The 26300-nt window shown below is 38.5% G+C and overlaps 1 long non-coding RNA gene across 1 annotated transcript in view; it reads left to right on the top strand.

Annotated features, from left to right (window-relative positions):
* The window catches only part of LOC141810780 (uncharacterized), a 71376-nt gene that overhangs the window by 4926 nt on the left and 40150 nt on the right, over positions 1–26300 (top strand). The window contains exon 2 of the long non-coding RNA XR_012600123.1: positions 9609–9686. This is a non-coding gene — a long non-coding RNA (uncharacterized LOC141810780). The remainder of the gene's footprint in view (positions 1–9608; positions 9687–26300) is intronic.

Here is a 26300-nt window from a genome sequence, read left to right on the forward strand (position 1 = left end):
AACACTACAAAGATTTTCATGACTAACTTGGCCATTCAAATAAGAAATCAAAATCTGTACCATCAGAAAAAAACTAAGCCTCTGAATGGATGTAAAGTGGCCATGGAGTCACACAGAATAATACTTTGTGCCTGCTGCCTTAAGGTGGTGTTATTGTCTGGTTGCAAAGTTTACCTCCCGAGTGTCATCAGTTTGTTCTCACACGGGTTGATGGCGACATGACGTTAGAATTAACTCCCTCTCTTGCATTATCTATCTAAACATCATCTCCCCTCAGGCCAAGTTTGTACAAAAACAGCTAAAACAAGCCAAAAGTGACATTTAGGATTTCAACATCCACGAGATCCAACTGAAGGAAAAGAACACAATGAAATGTTTCTCTGGGTGGTATGTCATCTCAGCCCATTCCTGCTGTCAACAGGCGGGCAAATAGACGCTGGAAGGAGCACGAGCACATCGGCAGGCAGGCAGCGAGAAGGAGACGGATGCTTCAGGAAGGCCGTCTCCAGCGCGTGGGCGACCGTGCCTCTGTCTTGACTCGGGCTCGTAAATCAAGCCTCCCCTCCGGGGCCTATCTTCCATCCTCAGACCTTCACAACAGCTTGTTCTGCAGCCTGTGACGAGAGGGGCTGTTGTCATAGGAGCTATCGATCGTGTGGGATGAGTTTGTCGGACTGGGGGATTTCACCCATCTGAGCGTGGTCACTGAAGTGTCCCATCTTGTCTCGGTGTCTGTCTGCGGGCTACATGTTCTGTCGAATGCCAAGTCGCTACCAGCTGCTGCCAGCTCCATGCATCACATAGTTTCTCTCTGAAAAGGACAAAAAAAAGTCTCAGGGTTTCCAAAAAGTGTGTCTTAAACTTAAGGAAAGCTGCAGGCTGTTTGGAAGCTAGAATATAAAAATCTGAACAGAATCTTTTTACATTTAATGATTCGTCTCTCTTACAAGTGCGACTATTGGCAGCTCATACTGGGTGTTTCCTTTCATCCGGTGCATGCTGGGATTGTTCCAGACTCAGTTGGCACTAAACAGAGATAAAATGCATGAGATGTTGAACATGCAAAGGAATAGTTTGGGTAAATTGCAGAGAAGAGGATTTAAACCACCGACATTTCGGAGAAAGCTGTTGCCAGGAGCTTGTTAGCAGAGCTTAGCATACATTTTGACACCAGGAGAGACGACGAGCTGAAGTCTCTACATCAACTCCTCCAAAGTTTATTTGTTATCAGGATGCAGTTCTACTCCAAGGCTGGGTTTACAACACTTATTCATGATTTACAGTTAGTATTGTTATTAGTGTAGCTCTGAATTCAACCAATCACATCAATACTCTGATACAAAGGACATAAAGCTCTGAATCATCTAATCTTAATCCCTTCTAAGACTGTTATCTGCCATTCCCACGTGGGAAACTTGTAGCGCATCCTTACCCCCAAAACTATTAGCGCCCTCTGCTGATAACACAAAACGTCAAATATGATTTTTTTTTAATCTTCCACATCCCATTGTTCCTTATGGTTGGCGTCTCATAAGGTGGCCTTTCTTACCTACGTTTTGATGTCAAGCTAAACTAAACCTGCTGCTAACTCCAGGAGCCAAACTTTTTTTGACTGAGATAGCTAACTAAAGCCATAAGTTTCACCTGGTGTAGGTGAATCAACTCTGAATAATTGCAGAGGACGTCTGTTCGTAACACCACAGGAATTGATCATTTCCTTAATATGTGAAGTAAAAATTCCAGACACACATTGGTCCTCTGATAAAACTAATCCAGTCCTAATGGGCATCTCTGTAATTTCAAGTGGTAGTGCTTTTTGAAGGTGTCTACAGCATTCTGCAATGTTTGCATCATTTTTGGGCTCCAAATGATGCAAATATTGTTGGGGAATCTAAATAACGGTTTTACTCGACCCCTATGTCATCTGTAAATAAGCTTTAAATAGTCTAATTTATGGACGTAATTTTAGAGGCGGGCGATACTGGGAATTTTGGTGTTGATCCGATTCCATGTAAATACAGGGCCAGTATTGCTGATACCAATACTGATACTGATACTGATACTGATACTGATACTGATACTGATGCAGATACTTTTTTTGTATTTAAGGTTGATTTATCATCAAACTGCTGACTGTTACGTATTTTTTTAGATTTTTTAGATTTTGTTCGGGCAAAGTTTAAAGCTAACTACAAAATACTTCAGTGTCATGATGAACTTTTATGTTCAGAAACAATAGAATGGTAACAAAACAAATTTTCCCCAAAACATTATTGTGTGGAATTTTTTTCTTTAGAAAATAAATAGTTTGGGACTACAATATAAAAAAAATAAATACAAGTTCTCTCATTATTGCACTTTTTTTAAATGAAGTAAAAAGAATTATCACACCAGAACAAATGTTATAAAAAATGTCAAACAAACTTTTTTTTTTTTGGAGTCTGCTTGCTTGTTTCCCTGGTGCCGCTAAGCCTCGTGACGGTGCATCATCAAAAATCAGGAGGGGAGGCGCTGTTATACAGCAGCACTTACACAAAGACAGCCACAGTCAGGTTGCCACTTTTATACAACCGTAGCAGTCAGTGCATGCAGGAGAAAAAAAAACTAGAGTATCAATCTTTTTACAGTGGTGTCATTTGATATCAATACCAACATTGATATCAATATTATCGATATTTGGATTGATCTGCCCAACTCTAGTAAATATGACATAAAAAATGCACCTCACTGGTTTAATGCTACTCACAGGATATTAGGCTAACGTAACAACAAATAAAACATACTACAGTTAAAAGTTTAGCCAGCGCCAGAACCCAAGAGGTCTAAAAACACAGAGCCTATGAATTGATTTAGCTTCTCAGGTTGGCATTGATGAACTGTCTCAGAGCACAAAATCATATTAATGACCAAATTAAATTAAATTGTTGAAAAACAGCGTTTGTTTTTCAGTGCTTTATCATTCCTAAATGTAGATCATTAGACGTGTGTAATGAGTCAGAGCTTACATCCAACAGTTGTTGAATATGGCCAGAAATTCAGAGATCCAGATAAGGGGAAAGGATGAAAAGCTTTGGAGCAGATTGCTGTAAAGAACACATTCATTGCCTTAGTAGAGCTAACAGAGTGAGCACATTATTGTATTGCCACAAGCAAAACACAAGCGGAATACATTTCCTTTTAAATAAGAAATCATCTTTTGTGTAGAAGCTTTTAAGTTTTAAAATAATTAGAGTCATTCAGCATATCTATAACCTTTTAATGCACATTGTTTTGCTTCTTTTATCAGAATGTATGGCTGGCTGTGCGCTGGAGTGGGTCCGTGCAGAGTTTTCAAACAAAAACATGAGAAACGCTAAGTTATTTACAGTCGCTTCGCTTATCCCGTGTGAATGGGCCGCACCAAAAACTGACATCAGGGGGTAGTTCTGAACCAGAGGTCCCCATGTAATACTAATCCCATGTGAAAAGAGCTTAAAGCTCTGACTTTTGCTGGGATGGCATCAGGAATTATTTAAATCCCCTTTCCCCTCAGACATAAGGAAATAGAGATTCATTTAATGACTGTGCAAAATAGTTGTAGGCTAATTAGTGATGGATGTGATCTACATATGTATTCTTGTTTTACTTAGAAAAGTTGGCACTTAAACATTTTTTTTCAAACAAAGCATAAAATATCAAACATCAGTCCAATTAACCTGAGATCATATTTCTACAGAGTGCTGATCTGCAGTTTGGTGAGACGGAATATTTTGACATCTGTACTTGTTAATAATACAAATCAACGCCCACACTGTACCTGTGATGATAAGCTCATTAGTCGAGCATTATAATTCACTTAGAGGCAGTTTCACCCCTCTGGGTTTGTTGTTTTGTGTAAAACACAAAAACTAACAAATGCAAATGAATAACAGGTGATGTTTAGTTGTAAATGTTTACACACTGTGTGTAAAAAATTAATATGAATTGAAAGTAAAAGTCATTCTTGCACACTCTGATCTGTTGTGTTTAGAGCAAACCCAGAAAGAAGAACAGGTTTTAAAAAAGCCATAAACAAACTGTTGATGATCTGTGTTGTTTTTTATGTTGCTACAACATTATGGCAGCTTCTGTATGTTCAGCGTTCACACACAGGACCAGAGTGATGATGTCCTCTAACGAGTCCCAGGGTGAGGAAATACATTCAGATGCAAATTGAATTTCAGGACAGCGGCTCTAAAAACAAAGTTTAACCCTGCACAGAAATGGATTTCCAATATTATTCTCCCCAAAGTCAGACTACTTTAAAAACCATGAGTTTAAATTATTCACCAGCGCTCACTCCACCCTTTAAAAGCCAATTAGGTGAACACTTCATGGAAATCAGGGACAGCATTTGATCTCCTGATGTCATTTTCAATTCAAGAGAGGCATAAATTACACAAATTTGACAGCTCCAAAATTAAAGACCCCATCCATCCGACACTCCTGTCAGGTGAATACTTAACAAGCTAAAGCCTACAATTATGTCAGTTTATTTTTTTCATTTATTTTTCATGCCTTTGGGCTGATTTTACACATGCATGCTCACAAATGTTCTCCCCCCTTTAGCTTTCATGCAGTCGCAGTGAGATGCAACAGTTTTAAGTGCTGCTTTATGGTGTGAAAAGATTTAGTTCAAATATAAAAGGGACCAAAAAAAAAAACAGGTTTGGGTTTAAATAAATCATTTTACAAAGCAGGAATAATTCCTGTCGTCACAAAGAGTCAGTAAAAAGAAAAATCAGTTTGGAAACACGAATGAATTTCATCTCCGCGCTCTCAGGAGTGTATGCAAATGAAAATGTATTGAAAATGATAATAGGGGTAATATTGCGCCACCATGTCACCAGTGCCTCCACGCTCTTTGTCCTCCGGCGCTTTCACCGCATTTCTTCATCTTGTTTCCTCACCCTGAAAGCCTAGTTTGTGAAACTCCACACAAGAGCACTCCCACTCAACCTCCCAGCCTGCTGAGAGCACTTGAAAGCAATTTTCTTTTAATCAAGTTCACTATAAAGGCCCCTCTGATGCCAACCTCAGCAACACCACCATTTTGTTGTTTTTTTCAGCTCCGACTCTCTCTGCATTATATTGATTTCTTCATGAGCGCTATGAAATACTGTTTACAGACATAATGAGAATTCGCTTGCAGTTTATTGCTCTTTCAGGATGGATACAGAAATGAGCGCTCTTAAGTCAGGATGTCATTTTTCAAATATCTGCTCTACTTCAACAAACATTCTGAAATATCTGCGTCTGAATCAAAGAAAGAAATGTTTGTTGAAGCAGAGCCATGACCTCAGAATAAACATGGTTTCATACAGTTTTCACCCGATAGTGAGGTAATATTCAGATGTGAACTTTGTAAGAACAAGTGGCATACATGAACAAAATATTTATTTATGCATTCTTTAAAAGCCTGTATCAATTTCTTAGTTAATATATTTCTGAAAGAAGGGGAAAACGCCAATAAACCTCAACCACAAACCAGTTTTAAGGCTGTGTTGTGCTTTATGTGCGTACGTGATGCACAGAAATGACACGCACGAGGCTTTTCTGCTTTTTAATGCCCCACGCGGCGTCCGTTGGTGCCTATCCCAGCTGTCATTGGGCGAGAGGCGGGGTACAACCTGGACTGGTCGCCAGTCAATCACAGGGCTGACACAGAGACAGAGCGGCCGCAATTTCACGTCATGAATTCTTTACCACTTGGTAGTGATGGTGAGATGAAGCCTCATGGGGCATCGAACCACTTGAGCCAAGTGGTTCAAGAAAGGGTTTATCTCTTCATTCTCTTCATTTGCTCACGAAACCACCTGCTGGTCAGGCACATAATCACAGGCAGTTATAGCTTACCCACATAATGTGTGATTCATTGAACTTCTGTGCCTATTTTCGCTCTTGGGAACGACTGTTAATTACATAGGCTAAACAAAAAAAATGTTCAACCAAATAATTTCTCTACATAAATGATCACATATTCATATGAAACAGTATTTTTGAATATTCTGTGTGTAAATTTCCCATAAATGGTAGTATCAATGATATAGCAGGTTGTATAATAATGTTTTTCTGTTGCTTTAGGAAAATTGAAACAGCTTATAATATAATATACAGTATAGAGATTTTACTCATTTTCATTTTGAACTAACGGTTCTTCAACTGTTTCCAACTATTTTCAAACTAAAAACGCTATCCCAACTCCAGTATCGACACTATCAGTGACTGATCAACTCTCTTTCAAAACCTACGTTTTGAACGGAGCATGATGGGCTTATGCCGCTGTCAAACCTCGCGGTAAGCTCTGAAGCACTTTCCGAAGCAGTCACGTGGTGCAGTCGGGCAACAAGGCTTCAGACGTCAACATTTCTGGCTCCTCCTCCCAATGAAGCAAGCCTCGATACGCGCTTGGCGGGAACGCCCCCTCCATTTGTCATACACGCTTCACAACCTCGGCACATCTTGTAACATCAGTACCACTCGGTTATCACTGTGTGTGGAGTCACACAGATACCTGTGTCTCTGTACTTCGACTGCTAGGAGAACCTGTTCTTCTGCCATCTTATCCGCACGTCTTTGGCCGGCAGGTGAGAAATTTTCGAGTGTGTGCGGCGCGGAAATTTTCCGCGTCCAAAGGACCGCGCAAGGAGGCGTAGGTGTGAAAATGGCGTCATTCGTCCGAACGAAGCCACGCGGACCCCGCGGACATTTCAAGCAGAAATTAGCCTTTACACCTGAAATACCCCAAATGTGTCTCCGGTCCGGCTCTGAATCAAATTCACTTCAACTTAATGTGGCAACTCACGCTGTATCAGCTCTGTTGCCACCCTGTTGTGGCAGGTCACAGCAGATACGCAACTGTCCTACTTTACCTTTATGATAGAGCTGTGAGGCATTGATTTAACAAAATAGAGATCAAGCAGGACACGAAACTGGGCGTGGAAACCATCAAAAATTATGTCTGTTCAATGTTGCCTCTTTTTTTTAAGTAACAGTTATAACTGAAGGAAAACACCTTACAGTAAAAGTCAGTTGAGGCAGAGATTTGTAGACAGACTTAGGACACCCAATCAAAGAGCCCAAACTTGGAACTGTACTTATTAAAAGTACCTGAGTCAGTCTTAAAGCCCTTTGTTAAGCTTGGCCCCTCTGCAGACAGGTGTTTGGATCTTCTGTGGGCTCAGTGTGAGCTCACCCCCTGCACTCACATCTATCCCCATCTCTGTCCTCAGGCTAGGAAGTTTCTGCTGTATCATATTAATGAAGGACATATTTTATAACCACTTAATAGTCAGTGACCTTGGCGTGATGCTCCAAAGTGGATCCGAATGTTGCTCTGCTGCATTTTTAATTCAGTGCTGAAACAGGATCACCTTGTTTGATAGTTTGTGACTGCAGACATGTACTTTAGCTGACAATGCCGCAGCGAGGCTTTGAGAAACATTAGACAACAGCTGCTAAATGTGCAATTAATTTACAAGATGAGTTAACAATATGCTGCCTGAACAGACTGTTTGAGTCATTTTAATCATAGATAATGCTTGTGTGGTTTTAGCCAACCATCAACAAGATCTGTTTAAAGGTCAGAGCTATCGAGTCACATTTAAACAGCAAGTCTCTTCATCTTATTTAAAACAAGAGTAACACCCTTAAAAACTTCTCCTGGATAATAGATCATAATTGTCTTAATCCTTATAAGAAAACCTGTAATAACCAAATCGTTTGCGCAATGACTAGATTTTGGACTTTTAAACTTTTAAACCCAAGCTGTCCAAAGAAGTAAATGTTTTTCTTCATTTATTATTCCTTCCTAGATAACCTTACTTATCAGCTCTTCAAACAGTTGAGACAAAAATTTACTTCCACCAGAATTTAAGTCTACAGCACACAAGAATTAACATTTAACTGCTCTGTAACTGACTTGTAGGTTACATGTTGTGTTGTTCATTAAGGTTCTTTTGTTAGCTAGCTTATTCAAGACAGAGGTGCCTGTGATCAGAATCAGAATCAGAATCAGAAATATTTTATTGATCCCTGAGGTGAAATTACATTTCAGTTACATCCCATCCAAAACATATAAGAACACACAGTGACATGGGAATACAGAAAATGGGAGAACCTAGAAGCTGCTAGCATGCCCAGCACCCTGTTTTAAGAGATATGAAATAAAAACAGTGGGAGAAGAGAGGGAAAAAAGGTCAATTCCAGACTATGCTTAGTGAAAATCCATAAATAAACTTATTGACCAGCGCAGTTTTCTGTGATGATCCATCAGTTGATGATTGTGTTTGACGTACAGAATAATATTATATCAAACAGCCATTTATCTGTTATATGAATGTGGTGAAAGGTTTTCTTTTTGTTTTATTTGGCTGTTATATCAACTATGTTTTAAATACTGCTCACATCTAATATCATGTAAAATTTAAATACTGTTGATGTGTTAATATTTTATTTAAAGGGAACTTCATCAGGGACTTTTTAGACATCTTTATAGAAATGTCTGTACTACTGTCACAGTCAGCAAGGGGCCGGTGAAATTCAGCGTCATTGATTTTACATTTTGCAAGCAAACATTTGACTTTTTATACATCCAGCTGTCGGGACGGGTACCCAATTAGGAAGCTTTATAGGTACCAACCGAATTCTGTCAAAAGTACCAGGTACAGATTCATATAAAATCAAAAGGTACCATGTTTAGATACCTAAATGCATCCTTATGACTGTGAAGGAGTGGAAGAGTAGGAGATTTTTCATGCTTGACATAAACACAGCATTGCAAGGTTATATATTGAGTAATAAATATGTTAAATTGAAATAAATAAATAAATGAAAAAAATTTATATTTTTTACCACTTGAACACAAAAAAGTACCGAAAATTAGTACCATTGAATACTGGTACCAATTGCCAGGTACCAGGTATCGGTACGGTATCGTTTTAAATGTGAAAGGTAGCCATCCCTAGCTGCAGATGCACTGAGATATTGTCAGATTTTTTCATTCTGATTTTACCAATCACTTTTTAGCTCTGTTTTTGGTCTCCACCAACATACTATAAAATAATGATGGAGTCCTTATCCAATTAAACCGTTCTTGTTCACCATCTATAAGCTTTGTTTTCTGCTGTCTGCAACTCACAATGTTATTCAGAGTGACTTTCTGTTACAATCAAGTCACCAAACTTGATTTAAAACCATAAAGGAGCTTAAGTGTAAACAGTTATGTGCAGATTACTCACTTCACGCAGCATCATTTCCATCAAACAAAGGCATTCAATATTTTATTGTTTTTAGTAATTACAGTTTCAGCTTCCTCTGTTTGAGTTGTTGCACAAAAAAGTGATATTTTTGTGTTATAATGTTCTAATTTTTTGTTATCATTTCTGTGTTTATTGTTGAAGTTTGGCTTAGTCCGATAATACATCATATTCAATTTTTCTTATAAGCTGTGGTCTGAGCTCATAGTCTGATCAAACATTTTATGAATCACTCAGAGGTTTTAGGCTGATGACGTCTCACTTAATTCTGTCAGGATCTACATGAATGTTCTTTTTTTCCTCACTGATTAACTCCTAACTTGTTGCTTTCAGGTCAAGAGGACGTGATGTGCCATGAAGGCTGTTAGCTCTGACTCAACCTGAGAAACTTTCAGAAGACTGATCACAGAGGTGAGCCTCACTTTTCTTCCTCTCCCCTGTCAAACATTAACAGCAAAGATCCTTGAAATGATGGATGTCAGACTCAAAGAGCAGAGCAGCCTTTATGTGATTTGTTAGGAACGACGAGACGAGTCCCCTCGCTGTATTCTTGGTCTTTTATGACAGGAGTGTTCTGGTCATAGTTTCACAGTGTCACTTCATAACTGACTTGATCTATAACAGATAAAAGGAATGAAACGAAAGAGTTGAAAGCCTAAAACGTCCAGTCCTGTTGATTTAGAGAGAGGAAATCTGCTTTGACACGACATCAGTTACTTAAAGTGGTGAGCAGCTACTTAAAACAAAAGAGCAGCTGGTGTTTCTGTTAACAGCGCCGCCAAAAGAACTCATGTGGTTTTGATAAAGAGGTCAGTCAATGAAAGCTGCAACCACAATCTGATTTCGTGTGGCACGCGGCGAGCGCAGTTTTTCAGCTGGCCAGCAGGACACAGAAAATCTGGCGACGGCGGTGAGGAGCCAGAGGTGCCTCAGCTCTCTGCGGCCTCCCTTTCTAATTCTAAATCTCCCTCTTTTTAACTGACTGAATGATAAAAGACACTCAGAAAACAACCGTTAGCCATTGAAAGTGCTGAAAAACACCACTTTAAGTCTCACTGTTACGAATTCTTTTTCCTCAAGCTGTGAGAAGAGACTTCAAAAATTGTCACAACAATTAAAATTGATGGACCGAGAGGAAACTTTCAACCGTCGCCAGCAGGAGTAATAAAAGTAGACAACTTCAGTGCCATGAATTTAGAACCAGAAGCTAGAAACTTTGAGTCTGCGTCAGGCTAAAAACTTTTATTAGATGAAGGAACTCAAACACCCACAGCCACAGAATAAATCTGCGGTAAAGTATTTAGACAAACACTGGTTTTATTTTACTACCACGCAGTTAAAAACAGTGTGAACTTGCCAGTCGAGCCCTTGGAAGTTGAATCAGGAGCAGCAGTGAAAGCAGCAGTTTTTGGTGCCTTTATGTTAGGGGTAATGCTAAGTGATCAGGTAGTTATGCAAAGTAGAATCACTCCATGGTGAGCAGACTCCCCCACTTCACACCAGGTTCTTATTGATTTAGAAATCATTTCATTTTTTTAGATGATTCATGTTAATAAAAACAGTTCCTCCAAAATAGAAGTAATTATTGTTAACACATCTTTGATTTAAACATTTCAAACATCAATGTTCTTGTGTTCCTTCAGCTCAGTTCCAATGCCTGAAACAAATACGTCTTCCTCAATATACACCAGTTTAGAACAAACACATACTTTTGCCACAGTGTCAACAGGCAGAGGTGAAATTTGCTGGACCTCTTTTTTCACAGATTATTGATTGATTTGACACTTTTGACCATTTAGGATCAGCAATTTTTGTGATGGAGTTTGGCTTTGAAGATTTAAGTGTTTAACACTTTCAAAATGAAAGAAGGAACAGTGGATAGAGTTGGGACAAGGAACAGGAGCAGGGATTGACATTTGTCAAAGGGCAGAGGATAGGAATTCAATGTAGCAACTGATCTTCACAGACACTAAGCTGTAAATGTGTTGTTCACCTTTGCATTAGTTCAATGTAACTCTGGTTCATGGATAAGTGAGTCTACAGCAACATTTATTTTTGGGGAAATAACCAAGAGCCAGCAGCTCGTATTGACATATTTATCACTGCTATATCTGTTAACTGTTTCTTTTAGCGGTTAAAATTAGTTAAAAATCAGTCAGTAGGTGTGGTTTAACAATTTTGTGCCATCATCACAGGCTTATTAAATCAAACCTCACCTGTCCCTCAATCATCTCTTGATACCAGATAATAAGTGGTCAGTTTTCTTTAATGTTGCAGGCTAGGGCTGGACAATTAATTGGATTTTAATCGCGATTTCAATTTTGCCATCTGACAATCATAAAAACAGTATAATCGAAGAAAAACAATTAATATGCCACACAGTGTAGATGTATGCAAGTTCCTGTGCTTCTTAGCTCTTCTGTGTTCCATGTGCAGCCACAGCGAGTGTGTGTGACTTATGTGTATCAATAATATTGTATGTGCCACTTGCTGGTTCTTTAAAGTTGTGTTTAAATCAGTTCTGAAGTTTTTCAATAAATGAATAATTGTGAATATTAATTGTGATTTCAATATCACTTAAAATAATCGGGATTCTTATTTTTACCATAATCGCCCAGCCCTATTACAGGCTGCGTAAACATCAGCTAACTCTGATCCTTCTGAAGGAAAATGTTCTCCATTAGGGGGTGATATGGAGAAAACATGTCAGGATTATTTTATGGCAGGATCAGGATCTGGATTTTATCAGGATTTTTTTCATATTCAGACTATTTTGACCTGCAAACAACATTTTTAGCCCCAGATATTTCTTATCCTAGGTAGGTATCAAGTACCGATTCACGTAAAATAAAACAGTACTATGTTTAGGTACCTGAACTCATCCTTGTGACTGTGAGAGATTGGAAGAGTAGGCAGTTTTCCATTCTGGAGAAATTATGTTAAATTGAAAAACTTTGAGAATTCATTTTCAAACAAATTAATCTTTAATACCACATAAACATGCATAAAAGTACAGAAAATTGGTACCATTGAGTACCGATACCGATTGGCAGGTACAGGTCGTCGATACCACATTGTTTCCAATGTGTCTTAGGTTTGTAAAGGATGAACAGAGCTTTTGCTTTATGTAAGTAGCCAATGCACAGTCAGACACAGTTTAGTGAGACGTTGCTTTATACTTTGTCTTGGTTTTGACCTTGAGAGAAATTGTAAATGTACACATAATTTAACACATGATTAACTTATTTTTTATAATTTACATATTTTAAGATGGAAACTGAGGGCCGTATAGAAATGGACCTCTGACTTTGCATTTGCTCGGCCTATCGGACGATTTCTTCATCTGTCATACAGTGACACACTGGATCCTTTGGCAAAAGTACATCCACCTCATGTCGAAGGTCAGAAACAGAGAGATTGACAGTCAGACAGTCAATACTCCAAAACTGTAATCCTCACATAAGACTTAGCTTGGACTCCTTTTTCTATGAATTTTAAAGTGGTACACACGCTCTACTTTCATTCCCCTGCTGCTGCATTGATCCCCAGGAGGGAAAAAAAAGAGCTGGAGTGTTCACACAGGATTGAAAGCAGCTTCAGCAAAGTGACTTCTGTCTGCAGAGACTCACAGACTGCAGCTATAATGATGTTTCCAAAGCACTGGATGTAGCATTTACAAGTAAAGTACAAAATGAAGCTTTAAACGAAAGCATTAACAAAATGAGTCCGTGGCTTTAATATAAACTGGAAAAAAAGGAAATCAAATGTGCAAAAATTGGTTTAGAGTAAATTAAAAAATGTAAAAGCTTCTTAAAATGCTGCTTTATAAAAAATGGGAAGATTACAGAAAAAAGGTTTAAACTGCTGACACCCTGGCTGAGCCGTATATAACCTTTTAATCAGGAGGTAACAGTTTAAACAGCACTTTTGTCACATACATTATGAACAGAAATTACACCTCACCAAGCCTCCTAATGGGTTTTAATGAAACTTCAGATCTAACCCCTTTACTTGTGGAACAAAGGGTACTTTAACCAATAAAAAGGAAAAATGAATAAAGCCCTGAAATATCTTTATACTGGATATTAAAGTGCTAACCCTGTGCGGCTCCTTTTTCAGAAAATGTAAATGAAAAGCTTAGACTTTAATAGAGGCATATCCTCGACTTTCCTATTTCCAGTCCGGTCTTCTATTAAAGTTTTCCATTTTCTGTGGCTGACTCTATTTTAAGGGGGCGAGCACCCTGGGTTTGTTACCTGCACTATCTGTTAGTATTTACCAGTGGTAATGATGATATCCGGAGCTCCAAGTTGTGCAGAATAATGCAGGTCTGTGCAGGGTTCACCTTCCAATCCATGTTAATGAGGAGACTCCCAGGTCCACATGAAGCGGTTTAATTTACACAAACCTGCAAACCTGCTGCGTGAAGCAGATAAATGCAATCACAGTGTGCATTCAGGCAGCACATCTATCTGGGTGTTGAGGTCTATGAGTGTCCAGCAGTGCACCGAGCCGACAGCCCTGAGGTAGTTATACGGAAAAGGATGATGTAAGTGGAAGAGAGTATTTGCATTTCAGAACATCGCTTCAAATCCTGCGTTTTGTCACCGTTTTAATGATGGCACCCTCACTTTGCTCAGGTTGCATCGTATCAGCGCTGACCCTCGTGGACTGAGTTCTGGGGACACCTTCCAATCTGTGTTAATGAGATGACTCCTCTCTGTCTACGGGTCACGGTGATATTTACAGAAACCGTTGTAGCGGCAGAGATCCACGCCTCCCCGTGGCGCTCCCTCGCCTCATTTGCATAGCTTTCAGACTTCCCCTCTCTGGCTCTCCCTCTTCCAGCGCTCTCGCTGCGCTCCTCCATGATCGACAGGCTCCTTCGCACTTCTCTTCAGTTTGTGTCGCACATGTTAATTAAAGCCTCTAATTAGCTTTCCCCACTAAAAGGCCGCATTAAATCAGAGTTGGAATGGCAAATGATTCCTGGCATTAGCATAATTGTGTTTTTGAAGTGTAAAGATTCGGGCATTAGGGATGCTAGCGCGCGTTTTTGTTTCAGTGATTTGTTGTGTTTGGGGCTCCGTGCCCAGGGGGCCACTGGAGGTTGGCTGTACGGGTTGGAGATGCCCCGGGACCGTACAGGGGCCACACACTAATGAGGCCTGCTTCTCTCTGATGGAGCAGATACAGGAAAAACAAACCTGTGATGTGGTACCCTCAGGTGGTCCTGGGAGCCAAGCAGAGCGGAACAGGACACTGGTGGAATGTGTGTGTGTGTGTGTGTGTGTGTGTGTGTGTGTGTGTGTGTGTGTGTGTGTGTGTGTGTGTGTGTGTGTGTGTGTGTGTGTGTGTGTGTGTGTGTGTGTGTGTGTGTGTGTGTGTGTGTGTGTAAGAGAGACAGAGGGAAACAGAATGAGTTCTTACTGATTTAATTATCATTATCAGTGATTGGCAGTTATCCTGTTTAAAACGAGTTCACAGATGGGAAACTCAAAGATCAGTGTGATTATTTTTTACTGTGTGAGTCACTTTACATGTTCGTCTTCAAAAGAAACAAAAATAATCTCAAACTGAATTTGTTCTCACAGTTAAATATTAATAACTAACATTAACTATTAATATTTTACATCAATACATGTTGTGTTTGACTGGTAAAGCAAAGCAAACAGAGAAGTGACCGGCATTTTTCCCAAAGTCTAACTGGTTCACTGTGAGTGTAAACAGAACAGGCTGCAGTTACCACCTTTCAGGGATGGTGGCGCTTTATTTAAATAAATTACACTTAGATTTAATGTCAATGTGGACAAATGATTGATTCATTTGTGATGGTTGCATGTTTTAAATTATTTTAATATTATGGTTTAACTGTCAAACCAATTGAAAAGTACCTTAAATAGCCACCAGGTGGCGACTCCATTGGTTGATAAAGTAACTACAATTGTCTAGTAAGAAATAAAAACAACACTCCTTCTCAGTTTGTACGTAACTAGCATCACATTTTTTAAGTAGTTTTCCCTATTGACAGTTAAAAGTAAGGTTATTATAATTTTACATTATTCTTTATTTTATTCATTTAATATTTCATTCTGACTTTTTGTTTTACATTTTAGTTCAGTTTCGATTAGTAGTCAAAGCAGTATTTCTTGTTTTTTTTTTTTGTTTTTTTTTTTCTTTTAAATAAATGTTGTTTTTTTTCTTTTAATTTCAATCTGACTTTTTAGTCCCTTTTGTAATATGGGGTAGTTTTGGCAAGATTAGAAAATTTCAAAAAAGAATTGTTTCTTAAAAAGACGATAACTAAAGACATGCTCCATAATTTTTGTTTATTTTGGTTTGTTGTCTAGTCTCACAATACAGTCTAAGTAAGTTTTTTTTTTTTTTTTTTTTTGTAAAGCTATTTTTCTTTTCATTTTTGTTTCTCTCAACAAAAATGTTTTTTCCGCCTGTTTTCATTTTTTCATTAATTTTCATTTAAACTAAAATAATCTTGATTCAAAGTCTTTATTTTTGAATCGTATGATGACTATTTTTTTAAACTGGTGTCCTCTTAGAAAAATGGCATTCTTGCGATCCAAGACTTGAGTTAGGTTGCATCAGACGCAACCTGTCCTTGAGGATAGAGACGTAGCTTATAGTGCTCTGTGTGTATGAAAAACTTTCTCATACTGATCTGTGACATCATACTGACCACCTTTGCTGACTAAATTATTAATCATATATGAATATCCCTGAAATTAATAGAAAATTTGGATAAAATTGACATGACCATCAAGAAACATGAAGTTGGAGTCTGTGTCTCAGGCTGCAGCCAGTTTCTAAAGGTGGTATCAAGTGTTTTGGCTTCACTTTGTTGGTGTTGCCACGTTGTCCATCTTTTTATATAACAAAATGTAGAGTTTATAAGTTTCCAGATGAACTGTAGGTAAAATGACTCCAGATGCATGGATGCAACTTCATTAGTTAAGTAATGGTATCTTTTTTCTTTTTTTTTAATCTTAGTTCCTCTATAACACCAGACTTTGCATTAATACAGAGATTTTTTTGGTGTGTACTGTCTGGTTTAAAAACCTTATTTCCACCTTAAAATGATAATCCAGAACCACGTCCTCCTCCGTATTGGTGTCACACAGGGACTCTTACGCCTGGTTCACTTCCTCTGTTACACAGTGATACACCTGAATTTAACAGTGACTGGTAGTGTTCACATCCTCAACTATCAAACATGACTGAAGCTGCCACCATCCAACCAGTCATGCTGCGGGGTAGTGGTACTTTTCAAGAGCTTCCTCTGGGCAAAAACTTCCTCACTGACTTCTGTGGCTAAATTATTCAGGGCGCTCTCGTCAACCCAAAGGCACAGCGGTGGAACAGTGACAGTTTGGGGGTTGTGTGATAGCTGCGAGTGTTGTCATATGAGTTATTATTGAACCAGCCAGATATACCACAATGTTGCAGATTCCCCGCTCCAGGCATGAAAACCCATTAAGATGCATTGGAAAAGAGCAGGGAGAGAGTTGGAGAAGACGATGTTAAGAGGAGGAAGAGTCTGCAGACGTAATTATCAGCACTTCTACACGAGGCGACTTTTAATTTGAGGAATTCTAATTAAATGGTTTTTGTGTCAGCAGTCAAATCATTTCCGTTTCTTTAAAAGACTTCAGTTGATTACATAAGGACATGCTGCCATGTTCCTGGGGTGACAGATTTAATTATGTGGAATAATTTTTTAATGGGACAAAAGTGCTGTGTGCAGTCGTATGTTTTTTTTTTTTTACATGTGAGAGACAGAAGGAGAGAGAAAAGAAGTGAGAGCGCAGTGAGAAGAGAGAGTGGGAGAAATATGGAGGCAGCAAGCCGTGCCAGACGCTGTGTGGAAGCCTAACATTCATTATGTCTGTTTCAATGTTGCTGGTAGTCAGAACGCAGTTGGAGATCTCAGCCAGTCAGCAGAGAAACCAAGGGCACTGCCAGAGGCTTGATTTACACAACAAAAACACATTTCACCGTATGTGACCTGGACGAGACTTTTTCTTACTGTTTGTCAAAGTTTTGCCAAGTTTTTACAGCTCCTGGGGCCAAAAGAGAAATGTTTTCTTACAGTGCGAGCTGCGATTGTTGGCCGTTGAACTTCTGTCTTCTTCGCGCGATGAATCCAGGCTGATTAACGGGTGTTTAGTTACGAGCTGGAATGAAAAGTTGGGAATTGAAGGAAAGTTTTAAAAGAAGTTTTTCTATTTAGTGGTGTGCAGAGAAGAAAATCAGTGCAAGTTCAACTGGATGGTTGCTTTTATGATCGCCAGTAACACATCGCTTTGTTACAAGAGACTGAACAGCAGCTGATATGGAGTCAAACATTCTCCTCTCTGTTATTCTGTTTATACAAATAATTTCATCTTTAACTCTTTTAGCCTTTACTTTAATGCAAATACATTAAATATTCAAATAAAGTAATTGTGAAAATTGAAAATTTAAAGCATGTGCTATGCTACATATTACTCTAATGGTTTTTAAGATGTTTAAACTACTTATAACACAACTATGATTACAGATATGAAACAAAACAGCCAAACTTTGAGCTTTACAGACAGGAAATCAAACATCCTCTAAGCAGTAGACTACAGATTTGCATGATAGTTAATGGAGCTAAATAGTAAGTATGTTCATGCTTAGTATTTAATGTCCAGCTAAGACTAGAAAGGATTTATTTATTCTTTAGTTTAGGCAGCTGACTGTGTGGTAGTGCTTCATAAGAAGTCAGAAAATATTCAAATTTACGAATTTACTTTTATGATTTACACTCGAATTATTATTTTAACAGTTGAACCTGTATCAATCAATCAATCAAAATTTATTTATAGAGCACTTTACAACACTCGAGGTGACCAAAGTGCTTTCCAGATAAAATAAATAAGATAAAAGAATAAGAGCAGATTAAAAGAAAGCAACAATGGAATACGTCAGGTAAATAAAATCAGATATAAACAGATAGAACAAGACAAAATATAATAACATGTCACCTCTCTACTGTGCATTAAAAGCCATTCTGAACAAACATGTTTTAAGTCGGGCTTGGAAAAAGCCAGTGTTGGTAATGGTGTGTATGTCCAGGGGGAGTTTGTTCCAGAGCTCGATCACCCCAGTGCTTGTACCTGTTTCTAAAATTTGGCAGAATATTAGCAAAAAAAATCAGAAACCCTGAATAATTCAGGGAGAAACTTATGTAACCTACAAAATCAGATGCATCCTGGAGGCGCTGGTATGTCTTTGCAGTTGCACACCCTGTGAAGATGGCCCTTGAGTGGTTGGCCTGGGTTCAAATCCATCTTGCGGCCTCTTTCCTGGTTGAAAAACTTGAAAATAGCTTTGATTTTAAAAAAAGAAAGTCAAGTACACACCATGAGGACAATATCTGTCCATACAGAATAATTTCAGTAGATTTTTACATGACAGACCGATTTTCACCGATGAAGCAAGGATAGTTACATTAATAGACGTATGCTTCCCTAAAACAGAGAAAAAAATCAATCTATTTAGCTTGAATATAGGTTTTGGGCTTGATTTAAAATCAATTACATTATGTATAGTTTTCTAGTATTTGACTTCCTGTCAGAGTTGACTGTTTATTTTCAGCCTGACATAACATATGCATGTCCAAAAATTGGCCAATTAACTAACCGCATTATGATAGCAAAGCAGTTGATTAAGTCATATGTGAGGGCAACTTCCTGCATCTACATTTGCTTTATTTGGACGTTGTTATGCTTTTCCAAAGGATCCCTTTGTGCTAAAAACTGCTATATATCAAGTCTAGTTCTCATCGTGTTGTAAATCAGCGCTACCTCCGCTGCAGTGTATCAGTCCGCGTGCGCGGCGTGCCAGATATAAACAAACGCAGGTAATCTGCCGGGATGTTGAGACACGATGAGAACTAGAGCCTTATTTAGCGGTGTTTTTGTGTGAAAGTAACGTGCTGAAAATTCTCTAAGTAAGCGTGAATGCAGACCGATATCAGATTTTTTTGGTGGGAGTCCGTTTATTTGTGTTTTTGGTCAAGTAAAATATGGCCCCGTCTGAGTGCAGAGGAAACCGGCAGAGGAGCAGGGAGGGGGTGTTTCCAGTACGCCTCTTGATAAAAACGGGCGTCAAACTGGTGTATCAGACACAGATGGATGATGTCATAGATACCTGGTCCATTTATCACACAGTCTATGGACATAACAGGCTTCCTGTGGAAATTATGGGGGTAGTATCCCAGCATGCTTTGTGCAGAGAATTGGCTGTGACAATGCATAGGGGTTGATTTTTCAATAGCCGGGCTACGAATGGTGATAGCATCAGCTGCAGTCACGTTCTTGATAGTGCCATCTCTTGGTGAAAAACTGAAAATTATAAACTGTCCTTTTCTGAATTTTTTCTGCAAAGGATGCAGCCCAACCTTTGGATGATAAAAGATATTAAAAGTAGGGTTTTAAAGAAGTAATTGTGGAATTCACGATGGTTTGCTATGATTGAACTCGTCCCCTTCAGTTCCTCTCTGTCACGCCGACCCTGCGGTGGTTAAAATACGAGTGTTACACAGTTGCAGGTCTGTGTTTCAACATGAGATCATTAGACTTTAAATGAACCATGCTGTGCTTACAGGTGTGCGTTTATTAGCCGTTTCACAGCAGCTTGGAAAGTGACTCAGCTGGACCAGAACCGAGGACAGAAGCAATCTGTTCAGTCGCCGGAGTGAAAAATGGTATCAGCTAAAATCACCTGTTTCAGATCTAGCTGTATATTTTTCTGCTGTTGGGAAGATTTAATCTATAAACTCATTACCTGAAGTTCACTGTATGGGTCGTCTCTGTTTATTAATGAGCGTTTTATCAATCACAGACCACTGACCTTTAAAAGGTGAGCTCATTTGTTTTCTACCTCTAAATCCTGTAAAGGAAAGTTACTGATTCATACCTCACTTAAAGATGAGAAATAACTTCCTCATATTTGAAATTGAAGTGTGTGCGTGTGTGTGTGTGTTCACCCTTATGAGCTAATCTTCAGAGGAAACAGGGCGATGAAAAGATGACAGGAGCCAGAAGACGCTGATATTTTCATTTTAAAATCCTTCATTTAAAAGTGAAAGAGGGAGAATGGAGTCCTGAATAACATGAAACAGATATGACAGGTAAACACACACACACTCACACATACACCCTCTGCAGCCCTGATTGAGTGTAAGTGTCTGCGTTGGCTGTCAAGGTCAGCTGATAATGGGAGAGATTGAGGACGGGGTGAGGCAGCAGGGGGGTCGGCAGCAGTCTCAGGTAATGAGATTTACGACCCTGAGCTCTCGCCGCTCCCCCCGGCCCTCCCGGCCCTCGCCTAACATGATTTATAGATCTAATAGACGTCATCACTCCCGCCTTAGATAAAGGCCTCACATTATCACTGAGGGAAAGTCATCTGCTCAACAGGGACAGAATCCAGAGACAGAGACGTCACCACCAACACGTCTGTACGTGTATGTTTACGCCAACATTATAGGAACTAATTAATCTGATTCTCTAAAACAGTTTTCCTACTTGAGTTTAATTACTTTGAAGAGTCATCAATACAAGCAAAATGTCACACATAAATCTCTCTCTCATTACTGATCTTTGAAGCTTCAACTATCAATATTTTCATATCAACAGACAGCGCTCTGCAGTTTTTCAGCTCTACCCTGCTTTGGAGCAACAAGCTAACATCGAGCTAAAGACCATTTTTTCCTCTGCTTCAGAAAACAGAAAACTAAAACAAATGAGAGGTTTTTCCAACTTTTGGTTGAAAGTTATGAGCTTAAAAATCTCAAGAGCAATCTTCACTCATAGAGTTCATAATTTGCAATCAGCAGCTTGTATCTGTAACTCTGTATCTGTGCATCGGATTCCCGAGACACAGACGTGGTCTCAAAAGTTTCTTGTACAAAAAGGATTTGTACAAGATGTGTTTCCAAAATGTAAAAAAAAGAAGTTGACACACACAACACAATTTAGAAGTTGTAAATTAGAGGCAAAGATATAAATCATTCTTCTTGAGTTGCAAAAAAACCCCAAATAATTATTGCCCTTTTTTGCTAGCAATGATAAGAAATATACTTATATGTGCGGCTCACTAGTGTGATGCAGGGGACTTTCAGTGGTAATGACATGGAAACAGTGGGTGTTACTAATCTAGTTTAACTTAAAAAAAAATAATAATAATGTTTGAAAAAATAATGTGAATAGTCATACCTACATAAACTGGTTTTGCATCATTTTTTTGCCTAAAAAATAAAATCACAGGTGCTCTATGCTTCTATAACTTTTAATCTTTGAAATTACAGACTTAAAACATGAACACTGTTTTCCAAAGTACCTTGAATGAACATGCAAAATTTTATCATGGTGTATCAAATCCAACCATATTTTACTGAGAGTAGTGATCAGTACCTTTTACCAATTTTTTGGTACTTTTGTGTTTTTATGTGGTGATAAATCTTAATTGTTTAAAAAAAGAAAATCTTAAAGTTTTTCAGTTTAACATATTTATTTCTCAATATATAAAACCTTGTAATGCTGTGTTTATGTCCAGCATGGAAAATTGCCTACTCTTCCACTCCCTCACAGTCACAAGGATGCATTTAAGTACCTAAACATGGAACCATTTGATTTCACCCATGGTACCCACCCCCTAACTGTGAGTCACCTGGTGATTCTTATTTATTTATTTTATTTATTTTATTTATTAGATCATTAGCTGCTGAAATTAACAGCAGCTACTCTTCCTGGGGTCTCACAAATCTCATCAACCGAAAAAGCAGCAAACATCAAACGCTTTACATTATATCACATTCATACTCAGAAATACACACAACTCAGACTGCAGCTCAACACTTAAACAAAATAAATATTGCTCACTTGACAGTGCATTTTCTCAGTTATACATGTTGGGTAAATAGAAACAATTTCAACTTTTTCTTAAAGCACCTTACATTATTCTCCAAGACCAGAAAAAAAGGGTAAGGCTTTCCATGCCACCATTGCTCTGTTACACATCATCCTCTGTCTAAAGTTGGTTCTACATCGGGGCAACACCTGTGGTTTCTGTTGTTATATTTGTGATAAGACTTATGAGTGAATATTATACAAACTCTTTTCTCGTGGCAGTGTGATCTACTAATTAGAGCGTGCCAATGTTCCCACATTTCAAAGGTTTAATTTCCAAAGTCTGGTTTTGTTTGTCTGACTTGGGAACATGAAGTTCTGCTTCAGCGGAAACCCTTTTAGATCAGCCTTGTGAGTGTGATTGTTGTGATTTCTGCTGCTAATGATCTGTGTAAAATTATTCATTTACTATGAAGTGCTTTAGTAAAATCTAGTGGGAGAATAGGGCTTAAATTAAAGGCACATGTAGGAACACAAGACTTAATTTTGGAAATGTCCTAGAAATGTAGGAACATGAGGCCGTGGGACCATTAAGCTGTGGAAACACGGGGCTGACCCCCCATTAACACGTCAAAAATGATGTTGACAAGCTTTCTGCTGTGCAGTGACAGTTTAATATTTCGTTAAGAACAAGCTGTTCTGGTTTGTGCCACTGTGCAGGTTTTTTAAAACAGGAAACTAAAATCATTAAAAATAACCAGAAAGTTTCTCATTATAAAATTTCTGTTTTGTTTATTTTTTTGCTTTTCAAACTACAAAATTACTCTTTCCCTGACTTTTATCTGTAGATACAAAAGGGAGCAGCTTTTTTGGCAAACTGCTTTTGTTGGTGTCAATTTATTTCAAATTTACATGAGGAAATCTTATCTCGGCATCACAATAATCCAGAAAAGTTAATGTTTCACCTTATCACAGCTGAATTTCAGCTCCTATCAAAGCCCTTTTAGCTCCTAAAACCACAAAGTGCATGACTTTGATTTTGTTACTCGTAGCAACAATCTCATCAATATGTTGATGCCTTTTGTTCTAAAACCCCAAGCATGATGATTAGTCTCTAAATCCTTTTGAAAGACGATTTTTAGGAGTTCAAACTTAACACTGCAGGAGTTTCCTTCGTTTCATCTTACCCAACAAACATCACAACATGTCTGATGTCCTAATCTTCAGTAAACATTGAACAAAGTCCCTCTTAATTAAACCATGTTTGCTAAATGTGAAGAGATCGGCACATACTGGCGTTCAATTTCCAAATGTAACGACAAACAGACTGCAGGAATTTGGAAACAAATATGAAAGTGATTAGCTGCCACACAGAAGTAATGGGATTACTCCAACATGCCACCGTCCATGCTGTTCTGCTCGTAGCGCTAACACTCCAGACAAAATGACATTCAACTGAAACAACACACAAATGATGCAATTGTTCCAGCGCGCTGCACGACGAGCCAGCCGAGTCACAGCGGCTGTGGGGATGGAAGCCGCTGAACTTACTGCTCATTACCGATACGTCCTCTCCTGGAGCTGCAAAACAACATCTAGTGTCTGCTCAGCAATGTTTACTTATGCTTCTGCAAAAAAAGACACAAAAAAAGCCTCACAACAATATGGTGACAGCCAGATTGTCTCCCAATAGATGCCGAGCTAATATTTGCTCTGGCTCTGCTGTACGTGTTGAAAAAGATGGTAGATTGGATTCTGAGCACAAGCTTACACACACAAACACCCCCCATCAGTTGTTTGTTCTCATGCAGCCTGCCATCTCAGTGTATTTTGAGAATTAAACCAATAAGCCCCCCTGCTAAGCCCAGCCTAGCAGTTATTGATGTGCTGCCTTTTATTGTCTGGAGTTCATTCTGTTCATATTCACAGTGTCTGCCTTTGTGCCAACCAGCAGTGACTTTAAACACGCTGACACTGAAGGCCTCACAGGCGACACAGCAGCTCAGGAATTTGAGGCACGATACAGTATGTCGTAGAAATCGTGTTTATGCTCTCATGCCTGTGAAAGACAGATTATGTAGAAATAGCTTTATAAGATGGTTCATAAAGACATTTCAAAGATTGTTTTTGTCTTTGAAGAAGAAAAAAATTTAGACAGGATTAGAGATTAAAAAGAAGAAGGTCTTCATTGAGATTGTAACAAGCCAACATTTGGGTGAGCATAAACTCATTACTGTAGGTTTGGGAACTTGTATGTTTGGAAGATGTCTGATTTTCCAATTAAACAACTGTTTTATGATCACTAGAAGAGCTTTTTGCCTCAGAATAAAGTCGATACCATCTGTTCTTCCTCTTTACTTTATGCTGAAACAAAGCCGTACTGCTTCTTTCACAAATTTTTTTATTTTAAAAAACAAAACAACTCTGCCATGCAATTTATCCTTAATTTGCCAGTTTTAGAGCTCAATTACATATGGTGGAGACTTTTCTTCACTCAGTATAAAAGTTTGCCGAATACTTGCTTGAAAATTGAGTGGAACCAGCCAATCACGATTTCTATTAGCCAGCTTTCTTACTAATTACTGGGCAATGAATACTTGATTCTGGTTGGTCGAAACCCCATTACAATGCTAACTGATTAGTAATAAGGAAAGTGATGTCAGGGATGACCAATGATATGTCAAAATCCAGCTAATATGTTGCAGTTTGGCACATTTCTCTCAGATGGCCGTGTGAGCAGAAAGGATTGACCAGTTCATATCAATATAAACATGTAGGAGTGCTTCTAGGGATGGGTATTAGGTACTTTTATAGATACCGACAGAATTCTGTCAAAAGTGCCGGGTACCATGTCACGTAAAATCAAACGATACCACGTTTAGGTATCACTTTTGGTACCTAAATCCATCCTTGTGACTGTTGGGAAGTGGTGGAGTTGGTGATTTCCCATGCTGGACATGAATACAGCATTACTAGGTTATATACTGAAGAATGAATATGTTAAATTGAAAAAATATATATTTTATTTTTAAACAAATTGATGTTTTTTACCATATAGACACAAAAAAGTACAGAAAATTGGTACTGTTGAGTACCAATACAGATTGCCAGGTACAGGGGCATCGGTACTGTATCGTTTTAAATGTGAAAGGAACCCAGCCCTAAGTGCTTCATATATGACCTGAAAGAAAATTTGAGTTCAATATTTCTGCTTTTAATAGTGTTTTTTTTTTCACTTAAAGGGAGGTATTACACATTTTTAAGGAATTAGTCCATCCCACTATTAGCATCATATGATTTACAGCCCAACCACATCTCTGTTTTTTCCACACAGGTGTTTTAGAGAACCTCTATTTCAGCCTTTCATTTTAGCTGCTGTCTCTTTAAGACTCCCATCTCCACAAACCCCCGACTCTCTGATTGGCCTGTCAAGGTTGCATCTATGAGCAAACCTTGAAGTTTGAGGCCCGCTCCTCCAACGTGGGATGAATCAATCAGACAATCTTTATGCAATGACCTCATCATTACAGCAGTTCTCATGAGGATCTAGTGCTACTTTTAAAACAGGCTGTTTTGATCAGTTCAAAGACGGATTCAGGGATTTCTACAACATATGAATGTGGAGAAGTTTGAAAATCTGCATACATGTAGTCTTCTGTACATCCAGTGTTGTAACTTTATATCTGTGTTTTAAGTATGGGAAAGCTGAATACCCTGTCTTTAAAACACAATGTATTATTATTCAACTCTTAAAAATGAGTGCTTTAAATAGTTCTGCAGAAAAATACTAATTTTCTGACCTTTTCTTACATAAACTGTCTTAATTAAGTCTTACTAATATCTTTCTTTTTATAGCTTACTGTTTATGATTTAAATACAAACTTATTCAGTGTTATATTTAGATGAACACAGGGTCAGAAGAGGAGGGTATGATAGCAGTATTTCTAAAGATATTCCTTTCTTAAGGTCTTAATACATGCAACACCAAAATCTCTATGAAACTGCCGTCACAGGGAGGATTGTGATGGCTCTCATTTTGGAGTGGATGATACTCCCCAAAAGTTCTTCTCTTCTAACTTTGCATTTACATACGAGACGCCTCAGTGAACTGAGTCACCTGAAGCAGCTCCCC

This window comes from Halichoeres trimaculatus, unplaced genomic scaffold (genome assembly GCF_033239565.1).
Source record: "Halichoeres trimaculatus isolate MK-OKI-2021-1 unplaced genomic scaffold, fHalTri1.1 fHalTri1_scaffold_21, whole genome shotgun sequence".
NCBI lineage: Eukaryota > Metazoa > Chordata > Actinopteri > Labriformes > Labridae > Halichoeres > Halichoeres trimaculatus.